The sequence below is a fragment of the Apaloderma vittatum genome, unplaced genomic scaffold (genome assembly GCF_000703405.1).
Source record: "Apaloderma vittatum isolate BGI_N311 unplaced genomic scaffold, ASM70340v1 scaffold11171, whole genome shotgun sequence".
NCBI lineage: Eukaryota > Metazoa > Chordata > Aves > Trogoniformes > Trogonidae > Apaloderma > Apaloderma vittatum.
Genome location: NW_009698550.1, coordinates 57,538 through 70,412, shown reverse-complemented (window position 1 = coordinate 70,412; position 12,875 = coordinate 57,538). Strand labels below are relative to the sequence as shown.

The following is a 12,875-nucleotide window of genomic DNA, read 5'->3' as shown; positions in this document are numbered from 1 at the left end:
TTAGGTGTGAGACATGATATGAAAGAATAATAAAGACTGAGAAAAAGACTCCCAGGCATGCATCAGCATTGTTTCTTGTATTGGATGCATAACTGCTTTCTGTCACAGCTGCTCTGAGACTTACTGTTTGTGGAGACATGAAACCATTGGCTGGTACCCAACCACAGTTTCAGATGTCATCTGTGTTTCTCAGCTTCTTATATATCCTGATTCCTGGAGGATGAGCTTCAGAGAGAACTGTCAGGCTCTTTACTGATTCCTACTTTTCACTAAATGTCTGTTACTGGCAATTTATAGGTAATGTTGGAGTGGATCAAACCCATTTTGAACATGCTGGTGTTTTGTTCCGAGGAAATGCTAATTTCCCCTCTGATTTTTCACTGTAAGGTAGATTATCTGCAAAAAATTTTTTAAAAATTATGTGAAGGGAACAGAAACAAAGGGTAAACACTAGTTTCACATCATAAGTGGGCACCACTTAGAAAGGCTAGGAACAGCACATACTGTGCAAGTCTCCTTTCTCCTTCAGATAGCAAGGATAGTGGACAAATAAGCTAAAACTTAGCTGGTGAAGAGGAACCATTATGGAATCAGAAAGATGTATATCCTGAACAGGTAAAGGAATTAAATATAACTGCCTAGGAAAAGAGACTTAGACAGGCTAGAGGGATGGGCAGGAAGAAATCTTATGAAGTTCAATAAGGGCAAGTGTAGAGTTTTGCATTTGGGAAGGAATAACCCCATGTGCCAGCATAGGTTGGGGACTGACCTGCTGGAGAGCAGGGTAGGGGAAAGTGACCTGGGGGTCCTGGTGGACAGCAGGATGACCATGAGCCAGCAATGTGCCCTCGTGGCCAAGAAGGCCAATGGCATCCTGGGGTGTATTAGAAGGGGTGTGGCTAGTGGGTCGGGAGGGGGCTCGCTGCCCCTCTACTCTGCCCTGGTGAGGCCACATCTGGAATATTGTGTCCAGTTCTGGGCCCCTCAGCTCAAGAGAGACAGGGAACTGCTTGAGAGAGAGCCACAGAGATGATGAAGGGAGTGGAACATCTCCCTCATGAGGAAAGGCTGAAGGAGCTGGGTCTCTTTAGCTTGGAGGAGGCTGAGGGGTGACCTCATTTTTTTTTTAAATACATGAAGGGGGAGTGTCAGGAGGATGGAGCTAGTCTTTTCTCAGCGATGTCCAATGATAGGACAAAGGGCAATGGCTATAAGCTGGAACACAGAAGGTCCTGCAAAAATATTAGGAAAAACTTTTTCACTGTGAGGGTGACAGAGCACTGGAACAGGCTGCCCAGGGATGTTGTGGACTTTCCTTCCTTGGAGACATTCAAAACCTGCCTGGACCCGTTCCTGTGTGACCTACTGTAGGTGATCCTTCTCTAGCGGGGAGGCTGGACTAGATGATCTTTTGCGGTCCCCTCCAGCCCCTAACATTCTGTGATTCTGTGATTCTGTGAAAAGTGAGTGTATTCAAACCTGTGGACTAGAATGGTGAATTTAGCTGCAGTTTTTGATGTGTTAAAGTCAATGAGTATTTTCTCAGTTGCTTCTAGAGCCCTTGTGGAGCAAAGTGTTACTCCTGTCTATGCATTATGTGTAGCCTTTGCATGTAAACCTTACTATGCATATAAGTCTTTCCAGGGCTAGATCTTAAAAGACCAGTACTGTTTTCTGGGAGAGACCAAAAATGCTGTTCCCTTTTGACAGTCTTCTACTCAATGGGATTGAAAGGCACTAAAACTGAATGTAGGCTACCAGGTTCACTTATAACCTACAGAAAAATTCGGGAGCTGTGCAAATGACTATATATATAAACAGCAAAAACTGGGAGCAACATCATGTCAGAATGGTCTGAAAGTTCAAGGAAAAAATATTGGCATTGCCTATTGTGTTTCCATGTTTCTCTGGAGGCTGGCATGTAATTTGTACTTCCAGTGACCTGGAAGTGACCTAGGCTACATAAACTTTTTTTATTTAGATTATAAAATTAGTTTCCCAGAATCATCATTTCAAGGACATCTTTGGAAGCTGAACATATAACTAAAGGAACACTTCTGCCAAATGATTAAAATACTGTGAAGAATTTGGCCTTCAGTGTACTCAATAGGGCTGATGTTATTCAGAGCAATTGCATCAATATTCTTGCTAATGTAATAGGTGTCTAACGTTTGATTCTCAGATGGACAAAAGGTGGTAGTCCCTGGCAGGTAACTGCTTAATGAATTAAAATATTGCATTAGCCTGAACAGTCTCAAAAGAGAAAACAGAAAGACATTGCAAAGTGTTGTGGAGAGCTAACCTTGGCTAACAGCCAAATGCCCAACCAGCTGCTCACTCCCTTCCCGTCCTTAACATGACATCAGGATAATATCGGTTAAGAAAGTTCATGGGTCAAGATAAAAGACAGGGAGATTGTTTACTAGTTGCTATTGAGGGCAAAACAGGCGGTACTTGGGGAAGGTTAATTTAATATTTCCAAAATATATTTGGGTAGTGAAAAACTAGGACCTTGAAACAACAACTTTCCTGCCCCCTTGCTCAAGGTCAGCTTCACTCCTCTCTAGATTCCTCTCCTACCCTTGAGTGATACAGAGAAGTGAGGGATGTTGTAGACAGTACACAGTGGTATCTACCTGCTTCCCTTTCCTCCTTGCACTTTTCCTCTCCTCCATTTTCTTCAGGAATATCCATCTGTGTCAGCACGGGTCTTCCACAAGCTACAATGTGGCTACTGAATATGCCCTCCTCTTCCTACTCCAACCTTTGTGTTTCCTCTGCTCTTTCTCACTCTTTTCATTCATTCACCCTTTCTTGGCATCTTTTTTGCTTCTTAAGTTTTCAGAGTGACACCATACACTTGACTGGGGACCTCAGATGTGTCCTGTGGTGGGTCTACTGGAGCTGACTGGAACTATCTGTGTTCAGCAAAGGGCAGCCTTTGGTCTCTTCCCACAGAGGCCACCCTGCAGTCCCCATGCTGCCAGCACCTCGCCATGGACACCCAAGTTAGTTAGATTAGATCAACTATCCGTTTATAACATTAGGAAAAAAAGAGAAAACTTGGCAAGAAATACATAAAATAAGGCAGATAGTAGTTGCTAAAATGTTTGCTGTTTATCATCATTTAGGAAGTTCAATTTTTATTTGACTTTCAAATCCTTAAAAGTTTCTTCTGGAAAGGTTAAAGAAATGTGTGAGAGAAGCAATGATATTATCCAGTGTAAAACTTACTCAGAAGATGTAAAGGCAAACTTCAGCCTCGCAGAAATGATCAAAGTCTAATTTTACCTAGGTTTTGTACACAGAGTAATGGCCAGAGAGACACTGATAACATATCAAAAAATGTATTCAAAGATATTGATAACATGCTGTGATTCAGTCACCGTAAAGGTTTATGAGATCATCAGAACTCTGAGACTGAATCACCACTTCAGTAATCAGTCTCACTGTTCTCTTTTTATCCATTTTGTTTATGACAGGTGCAAAAATTAAAGAAGTCTTGAAGCTTTTAGTTTATTTGGTTATTTAGTTGTCTGCTTTCTTAGGAAAATTGTTCATTTTTTTTTATTTTTTAATGGACACAAAATATTACATGATGAGCCAATTTAGGGATAGAAATCTCAATGAGATGGATCATATAACACAAGACTAGTTTCTACCCATAAGTGGTAGAGGGTGAATGTAGGTTATTACACAATAACAGACAGTGTCACCAAATACTAATTTTGAATTGAAGTTCCCAATTTGTGAAGATAGCTACTATACATATGCATAAATTTTTGCTGGCATTTCCGTTGTTTCTGTGCCTGAATTTATCAGGCAGCCACGAGAAATTCACAGCCTGTGAATGAATTATCTTTTAAGACTGTTAATTTGTTCCTTAAACAGTGAAATTTCAGGAAATACAAGGTGCTGAGCACCTTTATCTTGAACTACTTCTTAGGTAAACTACAGATGCTAAGGAGGTTTCCAGTATCGTGACTATACTTCTTGCCTTTTTAATCTAACAATTTAATTTTTCAAAACACTTGCTCTAAACTGAGATATACTCTGAATGTGATGCTCTAGTATACCTGAAATCTTGTGGATATTCTCTTAATACGTCCACCTTTTTCAGTGTGCAGTGAACAAAAACCACCTCAAACCCTATCATTCTGCTTGGCCTAATGCAACCTGTTTCATGGAGTACTGTATCAGCCTTCTAGGAAAATGTGTGTCCAGTACCTGGATTTTTGTCAGTGTTTCTATCTGACCTTGTGCCATACCACTAAGTGGCAAGCACAATGATCACATGTCTGCTCATTTCTTGTAGAAAGTTCTTTTTCTGTTTTCAAAGGCCACTCCCAGCACTCTGTAACTCATTTCACTGAATCTTAAAATGAGGAAATCTAATACTCCATTTAAAATATATTGAGGTCTCATGCTCGCCTTGTTTACTTTCTCAGGGTTTGGGACTTCATACCATTTCACACTATGCCTAAGGGTGAGCAGGATGGTTCAATGTCTACTTTTAAACTTATTTTTCTCTCTTCTACTGTTGTAACATTTTTAGGTTTTGAAATGTTCCATTTAACTCAAATATTAGATTGTTAGTTGCAAAATAAGTCCTTTGGCAGAAACAGTTTATGGATCTGTTGAATTCAAATCTGGTTCAGCCATATTTACTAAATTAAGAATGCTTTTTTCCAGATATGAGTGAAAATATAAATTGAAATAAAATGTGAGTGTTTAGAAAAGGCAATCTACATGGCATTACATTTATGCAGCCAGCTTGTAACAGGTAATTCTAGGCTTCAGTAGCCAGGCTCAGCAGAGGAAGATGCACTACGAGGTTTAAGACACAGTCTTCCCTTAGATGACAAGACTTCTCTGGGTTATAATTCCTTTAGCTAAGGTGCACAGGAGACACATGTCCTGTGTGTTATCCAGTTCCTCTCCTGGCATAGTGAGATTACGCACTGTAGCTGCAGAGATAAGCAGAGGGATGGATGGATTTATTTGTAAATATCTTGTACCTTCTGTTTGTAAATTTAAGAATTACTATTATGTTGCTATTTGTATTTTAACTGCTGGATATACTTTCTATTGCTACTTTCATACATATTATGCAACTAATTTGTTTTTCTAGGAATAAAAGTTTTTTTACAAATAATGTGGTTTCTGATACAGTAGAAATACTACTGGTAGAAAAAAATACTCTGACCTTATTTTGCGGTGTGCTTCCTTCAGAAAGTATTGCTTTCTACAGTTAAGTAATAAACCACCCAATTAATGTTTCCTGCTCCTGGCAGAATACCGGCTTTGTACTGATATTTCAGAAATAGCTTTGCTTGTTGAAGGGACAGTTCCTCTTCCATACTATAAAATTCTGCTAATAGTGCTATATCAGCCAAGAGTATCCATAGATGTGACCCGAAGAAACTTTAATGAGAAGGGAAGTAAGATGAAGAAATTCTTATTTCCTCCATCTGTATGATCTAATATGGGACATAGTATCAGTCACTGGGCAGGCACACAAGACACCATATTGTTAGCAGCAGGACAGAAGTGCTTACAGGTAGATGTTCTGATATTGAAAATAAATTAAAAAGGGGCTTTGCAGATTTATTCTGCTTTTAACAGGTTCAATACCACATCTGAGCAGTCCCATCACTCAATTGGAAATATTTTCCATTTCTTTTGTGAGATCTGGGTAGTGCAAAGTGAAGGAATGAGATAGAGACTGTTACAGCATTATAAACACTTTGTTAAAGAAAGAGCATATGTATGTATGCCTCCATTTCTATGCCAATCCTGTATAAACTGATCTTTGAAGTTCAGAAGAATGACAAGGTTATGCTTTCTGGCTGTTTTAGGACACTGTGTTTCCAATAGATCAAATAAAATCTTGCTGTGTATATCTGGTGCATAGAAGGTTTCAGCTAAATCCTGATATCCTAGAATGGCTTAAAGATCATCTATTTCCAACCTCCCCACCATGGGCAGGGATGCCATCCACTAGACCGGGTCTAGTCTCACCTAGCCTGTCCTTTAACACTTCCAGGGATGAGGCATCCACAACTTCTCAAAACAACCCATTCCAGTGATTCACCACCCTCATAATAAGAATTTCTTCTTAATGTCTGATCTAAATCCAACCTAGATTTAGGTTCTAGTTTAAAACCATTGTCTCTTGTTCCATAACAACATGCTCTTGCAAACAGTTCCTCTCCAGATTTCTTGTAGGCCCCTTCAGGTACTGGAAGACTGCTCTCAGGTCTCCCTGGAGCCTTCACTTCTCCAGGCTGAACAGACTGAACTCCCTCATCCTGACTTCACAAGGAAGGTGCTCCAGACCTCTGCTAGGCCTTCTCCTCTGTTGTTGCCACCTTTCCAGTCATGTTTGTTGTAGGGATACACTTTCTTTGACCTTCTTATTCTGGCTGACATAACTTGTTATTTTTGTGTCAGCTCCAGTTGCACCTGGGTCTTTCTGACCCTATCTCTACACAACTGGGCAGTGTCCCTATACTCTTCCCAGGAAACCTTTCCCTGTTTCCACTGCCTGTGCAGTTCCTTCTTGCCCTTTAGTTAGACCAGCAGGTCTTGACTCAGCTATGTTGGTCTGTTGCCTTCCTTGCTTGATTTCTTTCACCTGGAGGTGGAGAGCTCTTGTGCTCTACCGAAAGCATTCTTAAAGATCTGCTTGCTCTGTTCTGCTCTCTTGTCCCTGACAGCGGTTTCACCTGAGGTTCTATTGACGGGCTCTTTGAACAGCTGGAAGTTTGCTTTCCTAAAATTCAGGGTCCTGACTTTAGTCTTTGCCTGACTTATGTACCTCAAGACTGTGAACTTGAGAAGTGCATCATCACTGAAGCCAAGGCTGCCTCCAATCTTGATGTCACTGATTGGGTGACCAACAGGTCTAGTTATGTTTTCCTTCTGGTAGGGCTGTCTAGATCTACAGGAGTTATAGCTAGTCTCATTTCTCTGCTTTGTTTACCTGGAAGATATGATTGTAATTAGTTGTCTCTTGCATCTTTCAGCAATTCTAAGGTGTGACTCTAAAATAAAAACTGCGGTGATTAGAGATTCATTAAGCACTAACATTAGTCTCCTATGGTTTTCAAACACAGCAGCATCCAGAATAGACATAAATAACTTTTAATACTTTAAATCCATTTCAAAAGAGATTTTAAAAATGAGATTTAATAGGTGAAAAGTTTTCAGTCTCTTTTTGTCTGGTTCTGTTTTTCTGCCCAGTTCTGTTCAGCTAAGGAAAGTATCTAGCAGTAAGAGCAGAAGTATCAGTTCTGTGCAAATGTTGGGAGACTTGGAATAAGTCCCCACTGGCCATTTCCATGTAACTTGCTATCTTTGTGATCTGTGACTCACACCTCCCAAAGCGATACCCTGGTTATGCAGGCAGGACACCATTAGTCTCAATAGAAATATAAAGTGACAGGTTGTTTTACCAGCATATTCTTCTTCAAAGCTGTAAACTTCTAAACCTTTTTCTTTCCCTTGCCGTTTGTTCTTTATGTGTGTAACAATAATGAAATGAAAAACACAATCAAGGTGATGTACAGGACACTAATTTCCCCAGGGTTTCACTGTCCAATGAGGGACTGGAAGAACTCCCCCTTAGCTCCTTCCTCTCTCATTCAATAGGCTTGTAAAGGATCTGTAAAGTCTTCACATTTGTAGAGTTTTTAGAAAGTTACAAAGGAGTCATATATGGGATTTCCCAAAATCTGAATTTTATCTGAGTGGTTTTTTCAGGACCGCAAAGCAGAGAGAAGTGGTGTAATAAAGGGCTTAGCATCATACTGTGGAGCCAACTGTCTTAAGCCAACCTTTGGTGAAAATCTTCATTTTAAATCATTGGCAAAAGTCCATCTGACTTTAATCAGACTAGCATTTCTGTGCATAAATTTCACAGTCTCAGAAATGTCTTTCCAGTTTCTTGGCCTGGATGCATTTCTGTTAGACAGGATTTCATCTTGATCTTCTTTGGCCAGTGCTTGTAATCTATTTAAATTTACTTAGCACTCATGATGAGTTGCTTTCTGATAAAATTGGTCAAAGTGCTGTCAGTCCATGCAAAGCAACAGCTGCTTTATAGAACTGGTATAAGATGTAACATTGAACATTAGCAGGAGGGGTGTGAAATCCAAAAAGAGCAGGTGCAAAGGTGTTAGGTGTCAGACGAGATTCATGGAAGCCTCGCTGCTGCAGGAGCTCTTATAAATGTTTTAATAGACAAGGGGCTAAAGAAGGGCATGGATCTATGTTAGGAAACAGGATTATGCAGTTAGGCACAGAAAAGTGTGTCAGTTGATCCTGTTCTTGACACTGTGCTTCCACAGTCTACTAATTAATATAGCATCACTTCAAAACCACTCCACTACCAGAGTAAATCATCAGCTAATAATAACAGCCCACTTCACAGGAGAACTGACCTATGGCTACCTCTGTGTTGCGGTGCCAGTGGCCTTTTCTTTACCTTTCACATGAGTTCAAGAAAAGTAGCATCACCTTTCACAGTCTTTTTTTTTTTTTAATGGTAGGGAATGACAGAGAAGTAGTTTTACAGAGTAAAGGAAGGCTTAATAAGAAACAAAGGAGCATAATTTGATCGCTACACTATGGCTATGTTACAAAAAAAATGGATCTAATTGTAAAATACTTCAGTGGTAGGGAAGAGTGTTTGGTATAGTTCAGCTTTACTTTCTTTGAAAACAGTTTAAAATCTCTTTGCATCTAATAGCAAAATAGGCTTTCAAAATCCCGGTTATACATCCTCCATTCACCAGTGAGGTAATCTGAGGCAGAGTTTTATAACTGAATAGAAACAGAGAGGAGAAGAAATACAAAGCACTATCATATTTGCATATATTAACTTAAAAAAAAGTCTCTGGTAGTTGCATACATGGATTGATGAGAGTCAGAAGTGTGTAGGTGAAGGGAGAGGAAAACATGTAATGGAGGAAATAATGTAATAGAGGAAAAATGTAATTATTATTCTGTAAAATGCAGCTAATGAGTGGTATTATTTATTCTGTAAGAAGAATAAAGTTGGAGAATCTACCTGAAGTTGGTGCATTTAGTTTATTACTGAATACATTCTTATCAGTTGTTAACTAATCATAGTTGTTGATAACGACACGACTGATCAGCTTTTCACAGCTGTAAACAATGCTTGGTAAGGATCACTGTGATTTTTATTCATCATTATTGATCAGTGGGAAAAGCATAAAGACGAGTCAGCCACATCAGTTGAAAGCAGCTGACCTCCTTTTTTTTTTTTTTTTGTCTCATGTAGAGCTCAGTCAAGTAAGATCTCTGCTCTCCTAGTGCTGGAGAAAAGTAGAATAATACCCAATGCGAAGTGGAAGTGATGCTGAAGATGTAAGGAAATTGAGTGGAGGATATGGCCCAGTGGTTCATGCTTTTCCTGTTGAAGAGATGACAGCTCACAAATCTGAGACTCCATCATGCTTCTGAACTGTAGTTCAAAGCATGAGGAGTTTCCGGTTAAGAAATTAATCACTGGAAAGTTCAGAACAAATATAACGAAAGAGGCAGCATTTCACCTGCTGATTAGACTATACATCTAATTCACTATTGTGGTTTGTCATAGAGCCAATTACTACTGATGGAGTTTAGAAAGAAGTAACAATAAAAATACAAGTTACAAAACTTATGGTAAGGTTAAAGGAACTTCATGCTTTATGGTGTAAATACAGCTTTTCAGGAATAAGATTTCCCAGACCTCTCTCAACTTTTACTTCGCAAAAATTGATTCCGGTAATTTTTTTCTTCCTATGTATTTTTAATTGCTATGTGTTCCTCATCACTTGCATTCCTCTAGCCAATTGCTTTTTGGACTGATTTGAGGTGGTACTATCAATCCTGATCTGCCAAATTCCTTCACCCAAAACTTCGGACTCTGTGCATAAGTTTACATGTGCAATGTGAATGCTGAGTATATGAAGTCAATGTTCACCTGTATGTAGAGTTTGTGTGAAGAATGTGTATGACTGTGTGACGGAACTCCTGACTGTGTCTGGTTATGTGATACATATGGCTGTATGGCTAGTGAGAGTAAGTACCACCAGGCTGCTACTGAGGACTGTGACTCCTGGTTTCAACTCTGTTAGGCAGTATACGTTGGCTGCCAGGCTGTCCTGAAGTTGCTATTTTGTCTCATCTTGAAATACAGAACTGGTCAGTTAAAAGTTATGTCTGACCTATGTGATCGTGGTGGCAAGGGACTGCAACGGATTAAAAGGTGCATGTGTCAGGATCACATGTGAGTATCAATATTTCATGATTTACTGTTCTCTTCTGCTTTTGTTGCTGGTGTTTATTTTTGCTGTTGTTTTGGCTGAGTTTTTGGCTTCTCTTTGAGTAGATTCCTTGGGAGACAGGGATATGGTTAAGAAGAGACCAGGTTACCCCAAACTGCTTTTAATATAGTTGGAATATTTTTCATTCTCAGAAGATGGCTCCAAGTCTTCAGGTTACTAATACAAAATGCTCTTTGAAATGCTGGTTAAAGGCAATAAAAAGCTTGCCTAGGCTCCAGGACCTATTGTGATGCCTCAGAATTGTAGAATGCTGGTGTATTTTAAAAAAAAAAGGAAGAAATAAGATTATAAATATTTAGGCCGTTTTAAATCCCCACTGTTTAAATTACCATAATCAAAGAAAATCTTGATAGGTGCCTGAAACTTTTCTTAATATCTGCCCAGAGTGGACTTTGGTATCTCAAGACTAAAAGTCAGGAGACCTGTATTACACTTTCTCTGATGTCTTTTTTGACCTTGATTAGTGACTTCTTGCTACTATGTTTCTGTTTACTTTCTCATATTTGTTTGTCATGGCTATTAATGATACTAAACCTTCTCAACAGTGATGTATTAATATCCGATTTTACAGTGTAACACCATGGATCTTTATTTGCAGTTCTGTGTGCAATAGTAATAGGCTAAGTTACAGATCTGCTTCCCAGAGAATTCAGCTTCTAGCAGTTTTTACTTTTGACATCTCGATAAGCAACCAGAATATAGAATGTTCAGTATTATTCTAGTAGAATATCAGTGAGGCGTTTGTGCCACAACAAATCTGAACTGTTTTTTGTTTGAACTGTGATATAGAAACAGAGTTTTTCATTGTTTTTTAAATGCCAACTTTCTCTGAATTCTTCAAAATTCTTAAAATGAAAAACATGTTTTTGCAACTCTTAGAGCCTAATTACAGAATCATAGATTCAGAAAATTGTGTAGAAATTCTTTAATTGTATAGAACTATTAATTATATTGTATAGAACTATTAATTAATTATATAAAAGTTGAGGGTTGTAGGCTTGCTATATTTTCATCCATGGGACAGTAGCAAAGATCATGAGGATAGGAGGTGTTACTGGAGGACTGCAATGTGCCCAATGCCTGTGCCAGATCTCTGTAAACTACATGTCAGGGGAATTCTTCCTGTAAAATGAGTCTTGAAAGCCCATCTTCATTACAAGCTTTCATAGTAAGTATATGAATAAGTCTTCATTTAAACATATTTCAATGCCTTAAATTACTTGGACACACCTAGGTTACTTGAACATGGCCTGGATGGAGTATTGCGAAATAACAATAAAGCACTAAAATCTACAAGAAGTCATAGCTTTACGCTCTTAATTGGACCAAAAAGTTATTAGAAATTGTTCAAAGGTTTATTTGTGCAAAAAATCTGCCCACTGTGTGTAAAATTTTCGTGCTATTCCTCAGCTTTCTTGTCTATGTCAGGAAAAAAATCTCTCCCATATCTTAGTCTTTTACTAATATTAGCTATATTTCCAATTTTTACATTTTTTTTTTTGGTATGAGAACAAGACATAAATCCTCGAAGAAATATTGTTATAATACAGAAAGAAAAGAATCATCTGGGAACTCCAAAATTTTCCTGTTAGGCTTGTCACCACCTGAAAAGTATATAAAACCCCCACATGCATCTGAAAATACTATAAGAAAGGAAAGAATGGATAGGAGAGAAAATTTGCTATAATCCTGGCAAGCCACAAGACTGTGAACTGCTGTGTTCGATTGTTAGCTCTTTTCAGTTTTAGGTTTGTATGCTATCAGTGTCATGCACACATAGTCTGTGGCGTTAAAAGAAAAATAATTTTGATGCAAGACATTTTGCAACAGTTTGCTCAACTAGATAAGGTTTAATTCCAGATCAGACATGTCACAGGCTGTAAAACAGATTTACCTCTGTTGTGACTTTCCTGAATTTAGAGATTTTATCTATGAAACTCCTGCTTCAAGAATAGATAAATCCAGTTCCAGGTTGTGGGATTCTCCTGCTCGGTAGCCATTAGTGGCATTTGCCAGCACGACAGCAGAAAAATATCTTGGCGTTTTAGTAAAGTGACTCTGTGCTAAGGCAAAAAGAAGTTCTACCACTTCAATTTGTGAAGCAAAAAAACCAGGGAGGTGCTTATACCTGATATCATAGGAGACGGCTCACAGACCACAAACCTTCTGATGTCAACTGCTGAAGGCAGAATGTCTTTTTCCCCTCAAATTCTCTCTTGCACTTATATCTGTAAGCAAGCTGATTTCTGGTTGATATTCCATCAAAGCTGATATTCCATCTGTTCAGTCTAGTCTAGGAAGCTGTTGTCATTGCCTAGGACCAACATGCATAAGAAGAAATTATTTCATCATCAATCACTGAAAGGGCACTAAGGTTAGAGCTCTAGGACCACATTCTTGGTTTCACTTGAACGTTTTTCTCACACAATTTTTCTTACTATTTGTTTTGCTTCTGTGGATATTATAATGTAACCTGTTTCTCTTTTACTGTTATCTCTCCAAATATCCTTAATGTATTTT

General features: G+C 38.7%; 1 protein-coding gene across 1 annotated transcript in view; it reads left to right on the top strand.

Moving 5' to 3' along the window:
* The window catches only part of LRRC2 (leucine rich repeat containing 2), a 55,703-nt gene that overhangs the window by 30,085 nt on the left and 12,743 nt on the right, over positions 1-12,875 (top strand). The gene's annotated exons all lie outside the window — the stretch shown is intronic.